This window comes from Diabrotica undecimpunctata, chromosome 10 (genome assembly GCF_040954645.1).
Source record: "Diabrotica undecimpunctata isolate CICGRU chromosome 10, icDiaUnde3, whole genome shotgun sequence".
NCBI lineage: Eukaryota > Metazoa > Arthropoda > Insecta > Coleoptera > Chrysomelidae > Diabrotica > Diabrotica undecimpunctata.
Window position 1 is genome coordinate 61117295 of NC_092812.1, and position 11980 is coordinate 61129274.

At 33.0% G+C, this 11980-nt stretch overlaps 1 long non-coding RNA gene across 2 annotated transcripts; it reads left to right on the forward strand.

Moving 5' to 3' along the window:
- The first annotated feature begins 483 nt into the window (after positions 1-483).
- LOC140452002 (uncharacterized) lies at positions 484-8071 on the forward strand. 2 transcript variants are annotated; one of them, XR_011952117.1, is made up of 5 exons: positions 484-677; positions 804-970; positions 1033-1238; positions 3439-3588; positions 5803-8071. It is a non-coding gene; the product is annotated as an uncharacterized lncRNA (long non-coding RNA). The 2 variants fall into 2 exon arrangements; XR_011952118.1 differs by having other exon boundaries at positions 807-970.
- The last annotated feature ends 3909 nt before the right edge of the window (positions 8072-11980 follow it).

The window sequence follows — 11980 nt, forward strand, 5'->3', positions numbered from 1 at the left end:
AGCGAACCGACTATAAAAGTTTTCTCTCTTTATATTTGAAGCATACAACATATTATGCATTATAAAAACATCCCAACACTGCTAAACCAACGAAATATTTTCTTCTTTTTCTTCTTCCTTTATTGGGTAATATCCGAGGGGATAATTTGCCCAGCTAATTCAGGGAGGAAATTCTGAATTTGCTCTAGACACTAAATTGAAATTATTTTAAGGGACATATTTTGTTCCATGGTTTTTTCAGGACATTTGCGGCTATGTTCAGCTTGAACTGTCGTTAAAGGTCACCGAAGATTCTTGTATCGCCTTAAAACTGAAACATAATTGGTTAAGCGAAAAACCACCCCATTTATAGTTTATACGATTAGTTTCTGCCATAGTTAACCATTTATATGTTGTTTATCTATGTTCAAACAGAAGGCTGGCCAAGTACCCAAAACGTTGAGGCCAAGAAGCTAAACGAAGAAGAAGAAGAAGAAGTTATTTGTATTAGAATAATAAACAAACAAATAATTTTTCGAATTTCGATTTCGAAGAGTATTACAGTTTAGTTAGTAAGTTAGTATATAGTATTGTCACAAAAAGTCTCAGAAGGCACAACTATCATCCGACTTAAATTTTGAAGACGTAGTAGCAGCTATTCCGACAGTATTCTTAATTCGAATTAAATAAAGGAACAGGTAATTCATCACAAGTTTTAATTTTATTCTACATACATAATTTATATTTGGAAATCAGACATTTTCTGACGAAAATTTAAGTAAAATACTACTATATTTCCCATTTATATTCTTCCTGTTATTTAGTAGATTCTATAGAAATATGTGCAAGAGAAGTAAAAACAGGCAAAGAGGAAATATGAAATAAAAGAATCAAATGTGAAACTTATATCATCTTAGTTATATCATGACTGACAGCACTGGAAAAGAAATGAGTAAATGTTCCTGTGAAACAAAAAACAAAAAAAATGAAGGTATGAAAAATTGTAAACATCTAGGTACTTATGTTAATCTCATATCATTTTTTTCCTTTTAGAATATTTCAAACACATCTTAGGAAAGGTGACTAACTTAGAGGCGAAGTCAGACATATTTCTTTCTCAACGACACCTAAAGAACAGAGCAACAGCAGCGAAATGGGAATTAATATATGGGAAAACATCTTCCTTCCAATAGGATCAGAAGCAAATGATACCCATTTTGAGGAATTTTTTATAATGTCCAGAAAAGAAACTTCAATCTGTAAGTTTTATGCTGTTACTGATAAACAATTTTGTGTATGTCAGGTTTTCAGAATTTCGGTGGTCAGCAGTGATAATAACTTTTTTTATTAGATAGTTCATGCTTCCTAATATCCCGAAGTAAATGTTAGACTCCTTGCCTATGGGTACAGGTGGACCCAGTGAATACAACTTGTACTTATTATGAATTAAATTATGATAAATTTCACATTTTATTTCAAAATAATAAAACCTTATATTTAATCAAAATTATATTTATTCAAGGCAGCTTTTACATAAAATGTTTGAATGATCAGGACAAATAAACCCTTTACTGCTTGACATCTTGTTCAGGATTTTCTGTCTCTGCCATTCACAGTCTTTACATCATCCATGTTTTGGACTTTTACATATATTTCCACCTGTTTCAGCTACTGCATGTAAATTTATTTTGATTTTTTATGGAATGTTTGTCTCCATTCAAGTAGTTCAGCATTTTTCTCTTGGCATCAAATCTAAAATATTATAAAATAAGCATACTGGCCACCTTCTAGTTCCTCTTTTGCAAGTATAAGCTGATGCTAGTTTGTCTGTTGTATCTACACTTCCTTTGGTTTTATTATAGTCCAAAACAATGTCAGAGTTTTTATATTCTTGAAATGACACCTTATCATCTAAATGCATCTAAGACAAAAGGATAACATATTTACTCTTTTTTGGACTATATGAAACTAAAGTCATATACTTCTAAAACCCAAAAATTGATTATAGGGCTTCTTTACTTTTATTAGGTTGAAATTCAACTGGAATAAAAGTTTTGTTCTTTCACAATGTTCCAATTAGTGTTAGTTTACTTTTTAATGATTCTGTCACTAAATTATAGTCAGTAAAAAAATTCATCAGTGGTTATGTTTCTCCCAAAATTTTCAAATCGTTTACCAGTTGTAAAACTACTCTTAGGCTCTGATGTAGGGGCTGGTTTGCCTGTATACTCTTCTACACAATACACATAAGCTGTTTTGACATCAGATAAAAGCCATACTTTTATTCCATATTTTTCACATGGAATATACTGTTTGAAGGTACATTAACCCCTAAATGGTACAAGTTGTTCATCGACAAAGAGGCCTTTGTATGGAATGAACATTTTGGGAAGTTGTGCTACAAATTAATCAAAACAACGTCTAATTGGAGCTAACTTGTCATACTGCCATGGAATAGGTATATTTTCGTTGTTATCAAATCACAAAAAGTGACTGATGTTACAGAATCTTTTTAGAGACATAGTAGCTCTAAAAATAAGCCTACCATCAAATATATTCTAAAGTTCTTGCAAAGATTCCTCATCACATTTATGTACACCAGCCATAAGAAATAAATGTTGAATAAATATGCAAAATGTTTAGTTTATTTTATAACTGTAATGACAGTATTTATCTTTAAAAGCTTTTAACTCTTTGAGTGATATTTCTTTAAATGTGTTTTCATTATATATGCGACCACATTCTCTGTTAATGTCCACTAATAGTAATTTGAGTATTTCATCAGTGAAAACAAACAATTTCTTTGCTGATATAGGATTGTCACGGATGCATTGAATAGCATATCTTGTGGGGCCTGGCACAGATACATAACTTTCGTGTTCAGGAAATTCTTCATCAACTAAAAGCTCTGCATATAACTGATGGTTACTAAATTGGTTGATTCTTCTTTGTGTTCTTAGTCTTCAATGATTTTTCGTAATTTCTCATCTGTAAGTCCACTCTTGGAACTCATTTTTTAAGCAAGTGCTTATTATTCTGCTTTTCACAATTTTCATAAATTATTGTACACCACCCTATCAACTCTAAACTTCAAGCGATCAAGACCAGTAGCACACTAAAGACACACAACAACGCTTCCTAAGAATCCAAAAACAACCTCAGAAAAATAAAAAACAGCAGGTGCATTTGAAAACAATTTCTGGGTACTGATTGACTCATAAACTACGGATGTATTTTTCTAAATTTAAAGAAAAACCAAAATGATATTTTAAAATGCAAGCTGGGTATAAACGTTATCTTGAGGATCTCATATCTCAAATATCATGTCTCAAATTTTCGATACAATAAAGATATAAAAATTTGAATTTTACAGTCATTTGAAGCTAAGGGTTAAGCTAAAATAATTAAGCGCGCATGTGTAGTAGTTAGATTACCATTACAAATTGATTTATATTTTAGGTTAATGAGCTTTCCAAAATTCGTGCAGGTACCACTGTCAAATTTATTAAAGGAGTCTTAAGAAACTGATAAAATTTAGGAAAAATATAGTTGACAAGGGAAAAATCAAAAAAAGCTCTTGTGGATTACATGTAGCCAAGATTATAAGAGGTTTGTAACTTGTAAACATAACTCAATTTAAGGTACATTTAAGAATTTACATTATCTCGTAAGTGGCCACGTACATATGATGAAACATATCTTTAACTTTGTCCTATATGTACTATGGTTTCTAAGCAGTGGTCTGATCAGGGTTTTATAGCCCCGCATTTAGTTTTCCTGGTAAATATGTCCAATTTTATATCTCAATAGCCCATTGGATGCCCGATTTGCTACATAGTTTCTCCACTTAATTTCCGTTTTGGTGTTTGGTGGTTTTAATGGTGGATTTAATCAAGTGGTCTCCACTTGATTAAATTGGCAGTTTCGGTCCAGACGAGGTGGTTTTCGGCGATGGTAAGAGATTCTCCTACTTCGACGCCTTGTACAATTTATTTGTCTGGGAATAATTATTGTTCCCTTTTCTTCTTTTAATGAAATTTTGACTTGGCTAGTTGAATTTGGTTCCAATTGGAAGGAATAAAATTTTGTTTTATTTGTTTCATAATATTTATTGGGATTTTAGAATTTTTTTATAACCAGGAGTGATTGAGGAAAGTTTAATTGGGCTTCAAAGAGTTTTAGATTGTCGAGGCCAATAAGGCCATCAAAAGTTTTGTGAAAATTCAACAGATAAAATTTCATCTGGTTGTCAGAATTAAATTTTGAAAATGAAGGAATTTCAACCCAATATTTTTGTAAATAATTCGAAAAATCTATGCAACTACGAAAGGTTCGTGTTTTATGTAATTCAAAAAATATGAAGAATCTATTTCTGGATTAAGAAATAATTTTGTGGATCCTGTATCGATTAGAAGTCGTAAAGGAGACTTCGAATTTCAATTGTAGGGTAGGGTAGGATCGTAGGGTATCTCCTTCTTATCAGAAAATGAATGGAGTTCTATTATGTTTCGGCTTCTTCGCTTGGTCCTCTAGAAAATTTACGTCTTCTTCCTATTCTGGTTTTGAGTGTCGTGAACATCTTGGAAATTTTAATAATCAGGTTCATAGTACTGGTAGTTGGCATTCTCTTCTTCCCTATCTGCTTGGCATTGTATATTGTATAATTCTTCTACTGAAACTTTGACTGTGCTCGGTAATTTGGTTTGAAATTTTGGCGAGCGTTTGATACTGCAGTACCAAAATTTTAGCGAGTGCGTCATATTTTCAATGTAGACCTTTGCTTGTCTGAGAGGAAAGGAAATCGACGAGTCATATTTAAAAAATAATCAGAATTTTAGAACGAGTTGATTGTCATAAAAATTATTTTCTTGGTGCCTTAGATTAAGTACACTGATTCTTGTTAAATATATTTTTTGGGAAAAACCCTTTATCCGTTTAAATTAACAAACTTATGACTAATTCCAGGATTAAATTTAATTCCTAGTGTTAAATGAGATTTAATGACATGGGATTATTTAATTTGAAAGTAACATTGTTAGAACAGTTACTTACATTCTATTTTATATATAATGTCTATTTTCTACTGGTCTATTTTTATACTTACAGTATAAAAATAGACCAGTCAAATTATTGAGGTATTTAATATAAAAAGAAATTTCTGCTATCTGAACGTATATTCTTTTAACAGTCAGAAGAAGAAGGTTTTTGTCAATTTTTAAGAGATTAAACTGATTCCGCATTAATCTACTTATTTGTTTATTAAATAATAATTAAATTTTCTCCTTCTGCTGGAACAAAAATATTTTTCTCGTAAAGGGTAAACATCCAATTTTACTGGCCTATAAATACCATTAAAACATGAGTCACTCGCTACAGTTGTGGTACTTTACTGTATATATGTAATTTAGATGGCGAAATTTACCATCGCTACAAATGTTCAAGTCTGGATATGAGGTTGCTCCAAGAACTACAGATGGAGATATGAGCTGAATATTTGTTATAGTAGACATAGCCGTATATTTTATTTATACACTGTTATTTTCGCTTTTAAATATCAAAATGTAATAACTGCTTATCTGGTCATTAGAAATTAATACTAGTGATTGGGTTGGTATTCTTCTTCTAGTTCAGGTGAGACTCATTAACTGTGACACTTGGTCGTAAGACTAGCTTGGTAGTGTAGTAGTATAAAGTATTTTATATTGGTGGATCAAAATATCAGCACCTTGAAAGTCACGTTTCTTAAATTTAAGCTTATGAATGTGGAACTAAATCTAAAATTAATTTTTTCAATGTATGAATGTACATTAATTTTGTTTTTAGATGCTGCTTGCAAAAACTCAAAAACCAGCACTGTCGTAGAGAAGGAGACAGAAAACGGGATCATGAAATATTTGAAGATACCTAAAGAGAAAACGGATGCAGAAATAAAAGAAATTAATAAAATTTGACTTGTATGTTGCATGTCAGCCTTGGGCGTAGATGTATATCCTGGCTGGCGAGTCTTAGGAAATGAACTGGTCTAACGTCAACTGATCTATTTCGAGCTTCTTTGAATAGAATAAGATGGTTCAATGTGGTTGCCAACATCACTAGAATATTAAGATTAAGAAGGCACCTTTAGAAGAAGAAGAAGTAGAAGTTGCATTCTTATCTGCATTCAAATCTTATTTAAATTTGGGTAAAACTATTAAAATTTGTGACATTCTAGCATGCTCACAGTATCTTAATACCAATAAAGGTCCTGGTCCAAATAGAACATCTAACTTGTGTTTAAGGAATTGTGTATTCTCTTTATCACCTACCTCTGTGGCTTATTTTTATTATACTTCCGACTGAGGATCACTTTCCATCACAATTTAAGAGAGCCTTTGTTGAGACCATACACAAATTCATTATATTACAATTCTTTCAGCTATTCCTAAAATTCTCGACGCTTTAGTGACTGATTTTTTGATAGTTAATCTGAGAATAACTTCATACCGCTCAGTATGGTTTCCTGCCAGGTCGTTCAACTTCTTTTTGGAATTTTTTGGAGTATGGCGAACTTCTTTATGGGTTGAAAAATTATGTGTAAGACCGATCTTTGTATGTCAAACTGAAGAGCTTTACTTTAACTGAATATTTTCCTAGCTCTCGAGTGCCCCAAAGTGCCCATTCGGGACCTCTTCTCTGTGCAGTTTCTGTTGATGATACTATCAGATCCTTGACTAACTGTGAAGTCTTAGCATATGCAGATGACATAAAATTATGTTCATTATATTTCCTCTTCTAAACCCTCCCTAAAATTCACCTATTATTTCAGATTCTTATTTTGTTAGTCAGTTTCCTATTGATAAAACCAATATTTTATATGCTACATATAATAAAGCAATCCTCTGTAATTTTAGCATAGGTTTTTATTTTCATTTTTTTGGATCGGACATATGTATGCATTTTTCCAGCCTTGTGGTAATTTCTCATTTTTCCAAATTCGTTTTATTAAGTAGGTTATTCGTTTGAGCACTAGCTGTCCACCTTCCTTGTATATTTCTGCTGTTATACCGTTTTCTCCTGGACTCTTGTTATTCTTCAGCTGCTTTATTAGTTCCTCTATCTCCTGATCTGATGGTTCGTTTATTTCGGCCTCATTATTGCTTTGCTCGGGTCTGGTTTGTGATTGTATTTTATTAGTTTTTTCCTCTATATTCAGCAGTTCTTCAAAGTTTTCTGCCCACCTCTCTAGTTTTATTGGTATGTCACCTATTAGCGTAGCTTTATTGACTTCTTGGTATCTTGGTAAAAAAATTTTAATCTCTTTGTTTATCATATGATTTTCCATATCTTATAACTTCATTTCCCTTTTTCTTTGCTGCTTCATAACTTTTCCTCGTTTCTGTTGTATTTAATATATTCATTTGTATTTTAGCTTTTCTTCTGGCTTCTAAATCCCTTTTACAGTCCATATCGAACCAATCTTTACTGTTTGCTTTGTTTATTTTTCCTCAGGTCTTTTCTGTCGTTTCCGTTATTATCTTCTCTATTTGTGTCCATTTTTGTTCAGTATCTTCTAATTTTTTTGTTATATCCTGTTTTAACTGGTTTTTGATATTTTCGTCTTTCAGCTTTTTTACGTTAAAACGCTTGGTTGCATTTAGTTTCTGCATAGGACCTGCTGCAGTTCAAAATGGAAGAATAACTGGTTCCAAGATACGATCAATATCTTTCCCTTTACCAAGCATATATCGAAAAGTTAGAGAGACTTACTGTTCTTGTAAGTGATGTAGATCATATTCTTATTCTGGTCAATATATTTCTTGAATCTGGATTCTCTTCTTGCCAAAAGAGTTAACTTTAAGTTAATCTTTATTTTTAAGCTTGTTAGTGGAATAATCGTGAATTGCTTTAGATAATTTGTTTTCAATTTATGGATCAATAGCTTTAGTTACTATTTGAAGCACTGAAATGCTAAAATGCAAAATAATACTTTATATAAATAATTGTATTTTATATATTGTATATTTTTTTAATGCTATATAATTGTTTGTGGGTTTGTCCCGTCTGTTATTAATAAATAAATAATTGTAATATATGTAATAATAAATGTAAGTTCCTTAAATTTTTTTTTTTTAATTCTCAAAATACATTCTTAATAGGAACAGGATGGCGCAATTTATAGTACTTTGTATAATGGCTTTAGACGTCTAATGTACATCCTCAGCAATTAAATAGACTTCCGAGAAACATCCCAAAAGTCTGTCAAGTTCACCGGACTTATTTTTTATGTTTTATGGACGTTTAATGAAGGCCCAGTTAGCTTCGGTATATGTCCATCTAATCCGATGGTGGTTTGACATCACAACATTTGGACCAAAACGGACGTCCGTGTGTTATTAGGGACGAAAGTCCATGATCCTTGTTTTTAATGAAACGCCCTGTATATTTTTATGTTTTTAGAAGCTACTTCACACCTCATCTCAAAAAAGTATATTCTAGAAAAACTGGGAAGAGCCTGCAGCAAAATCAGTTTAAAGTTAAATATCCCCAAAACAAAATACATGACGAACCTTGTGCCCAGTAACAATTTGAAAATTTAGAAAGATTAAGTAGAACTTGTTGATAAACCCATATACCTTGGATATGAAATTAGAATAGGCAAGGACAAACAAACAGGAGAGGTATCAAGAAGAATAGCACAAGGATGGGCAGAATATGGAACTCTTAATCTGAAGTCGAATAATAAGAGTAACAATAAAAGACAAGATCACAAACGAAGAAGAAGGGGACGACCTAAACTCAGATATCTTGATGATATGCAGGACTATTTTAGGGAGATTGGGATAAGGTGATGGAGAAAACAGACTCGACCAAGCCAGGGCTTGAATTTTGATTAGAATTCTTCTTTTTTTAATATAGGAAAATTGTTTTTCTTCGACGGTGCCTGCTACCCAAATGAAATATTATTATACCATCGCTTTCGTAGTCGATATGTTCTTCTTTTTTCAAATGACGACTTATCCCGTAAATAACAAAAAGAGATGTTAAAGGTCATAAGAGGGACAAAGAATAGAAATTAAGGATATAATAGAAGTGATTCACGTCAATAAAGAAAAACGAACAACATAAATTAGACAAATATTATAATATTAGACAGAAATAACATCAAATGAATTAATGCAAATGATAGAGTCATGAGATAAAATAAGTTGAAAACCAGAAAGGCTTCCAGAAATAATAGAATCGCAAATGAACTAATAAAATATTGCGAAGTATAGCTTATACAGATACAACAGTTAATCATAATATTTAATAAAGGGTTAAGGTCATCAAGAGTGGAAGATATGATTTCTCTTTTTACAACAGGTGTAAATGCGACCCAAATAATTACAAAGAAATAAATTTGTTAAGTACTATTTTGAAATTATTAATAAAAGTAATAACAAAGAAGCTGACGAAAGTGATTGGTAAGACGAAGAAGTTTTCTCTAGCAGAAAGCAGAACATCGTGTAAAGGTGTGCCATCTTTGTAGATAGGCAAATAGCAGAGAAGTATACAGAATAAAATAAACTAGTCTAACTATGTTTTGTCGATTTAGAAAAGGCCTTTGATACAGTAAGACTATCGGATGCGATATACATACTGTACAACTGACCATTGGATATCGTAAAAATAACAGAAAACATGTATATAAGAAACAGGACCAAAGTAAAAGTTCAAATAGAAACAACAGAATCTATAATCAGTACAACTGCAATCAGACAAGGGAGTCCAGTTGTAATATTTAATCTCTTATATTTAATATAATATTGGATGAGTTTTAAGCAAGTAAAAATAAAAACAAAGATACCAAATGGGAAACAAAGAGATGAAGATAATGTGCGATGCTAATGACGCGTTTTGCAAAAATTCGGATTCTAATACTAATCATATTGCACTCTCGATGTCGGTGTAATTTACACTGTGCAAATTTTTACTATAGACCTCAGTCTGTCTACTTTGCTTGTTTCCCTCATTTTCGAAGTATTGTTGATAAGTTGGGTTCGCGTTTTGTGCTTTTTGTACATTACAATATTACATTTATTTTTACAACCATGGGTTCGAAAAAGAAGATGATTATTGAACTAAAACGTGAAATCAGTGAAAAACATGAGCAAGGTGTACGAGTAACTGACTTGGCGAGGACGTACGGGCATACCACATCAATGATATGTACTGTACTTAAACGGAAGGAGGTGATCAATGGTATAATGCCAGCTAAGGGCGTTACAATAATTTCTAAACTCCCATCTTCTCTCCATGAAAAGATGGAGAAACTACTAATGGTGTGACTGACAGAGAAGCAGCTTCAAGGGGGCCTTAACACAAAGCATCATATGTGAGAAGACACGAGCGATTTACGAAGATTTGCTGTAGCAGATTCCACACACTTCCACAAATGATGAATCGGAAGACTCGTTCAAAGCCAGTCGGGGCTGGTTTGACAACTTTAAAAAAAGGACCGAGACAGGGCTTTTTTGGAAAAAGATGCCGATTATGACTTATATAACGACAGAGGAGAAGACGATGCCAGGTCACAAACCTATGAAAAATAGAGTAACTCTACTACTTTGCGCCAATGCGAGTGGCGACTGTAAAATCAAACCTATTCTAGTGTACCATTCAGAAAACCCCAGAGCCTTTAAGTCACATAAGATTTAAAAAAAAACTGCCAGTTATGTGGAGGGCAAATCCAAAGGCGTGGGTCACCAGGAAATTCTTTGTGGAGTGAATAAACCTGGTGTTTGTCCCTTCTGTTAAAAAATATCTACAGCAAAACAACCTACCCATGCAAATCTTTCCTTTCCTCGATAATGCCCCGTCTCACCCACCAAATCTCTAAGATGATTTACTCCAAGAGTTCAAGTTTATAAAGATTCTCTACCTACCAGCCAGCACCACTCCTATCTTGCAGCCAATGGATCAGCAAGTGATTTCTAATTTTAAGAAGTTGTATAGCAAGCACATTTTTCGGCGCTGCTTTGATGTGACTGAAAACACAAACTTTACCCTTCGAGAGTTCTGGAAGGACCACTTTAATATAGTAATATGCTTAAGAATTATTGAGCAGGTCTGGCTAGGTGTTACAACAAGGACCGTAACCTCTGCATGGAAGAAGCTGTGGCCTGAAGCTGTAGATGAAAGAGCCTGCGAAGGACTGGAACTCGAAGTGTCAGTGGTAGAGAGAGGTGTATGAGATTGTTTCTCTTGGAAAATCCATGGATCTGGAGGTGGATGAAAGAGATGTGTACGAACTTGTCGAGGAACAGTCTCAGGAGCTAACAACCGTGGAGTAAAACGAACTACATTCGCAGCAGCATACGGTGGTTCAACGAAAAATTAGTTTTGAAGAGGAACCAGAATTGGAAGACGTTGTTTCACAAAACAAATCTCCTTTCAGAACCAAAACCAAACAGTTTTTTTAAACGACAGACAGACAGAATAAGCAATTTATATATATTGATACTATCATGTGATATCTCATATGCCGCTATACGTTCTTTAATAACGAAATGTTATGCAGTGCCCTTTTGGCAGAAGTCTTGTTTGTTTGTTCTATTTTAATATATTCGTTATATCTTTCACTTGCTATGTCGCATGTTAGGGTTCAATCAATTGTTTATTTTGTACTCCGTCAGCGGTCTTTTTCATGTCAATAAAGCAAATTACCGTTAAAAAGAGTGTCTATTGTCAACTACTGTCATGTGATATCTCGTATGTCGCTATACGTTCAATAATAACGAAGATAAAGTGTAGTGCCCTTTTAGTAGTCGCTTTTGTTTGTTTTTCTATCTTAATATAATCTTTATCTCTTTTCCTTTTATTTAACGCATACACGCTCCACTTGGACCAATAACAACGGATATATGATGTAATGCAGGGGCTGGGGTTTTCGTTACGGACAGACAGACAGACATGTAATATCTCTTATGTCACTATACGTTTGATAATCGTTATCTCCTTCCCTTTCACTTGCTATGTCGCA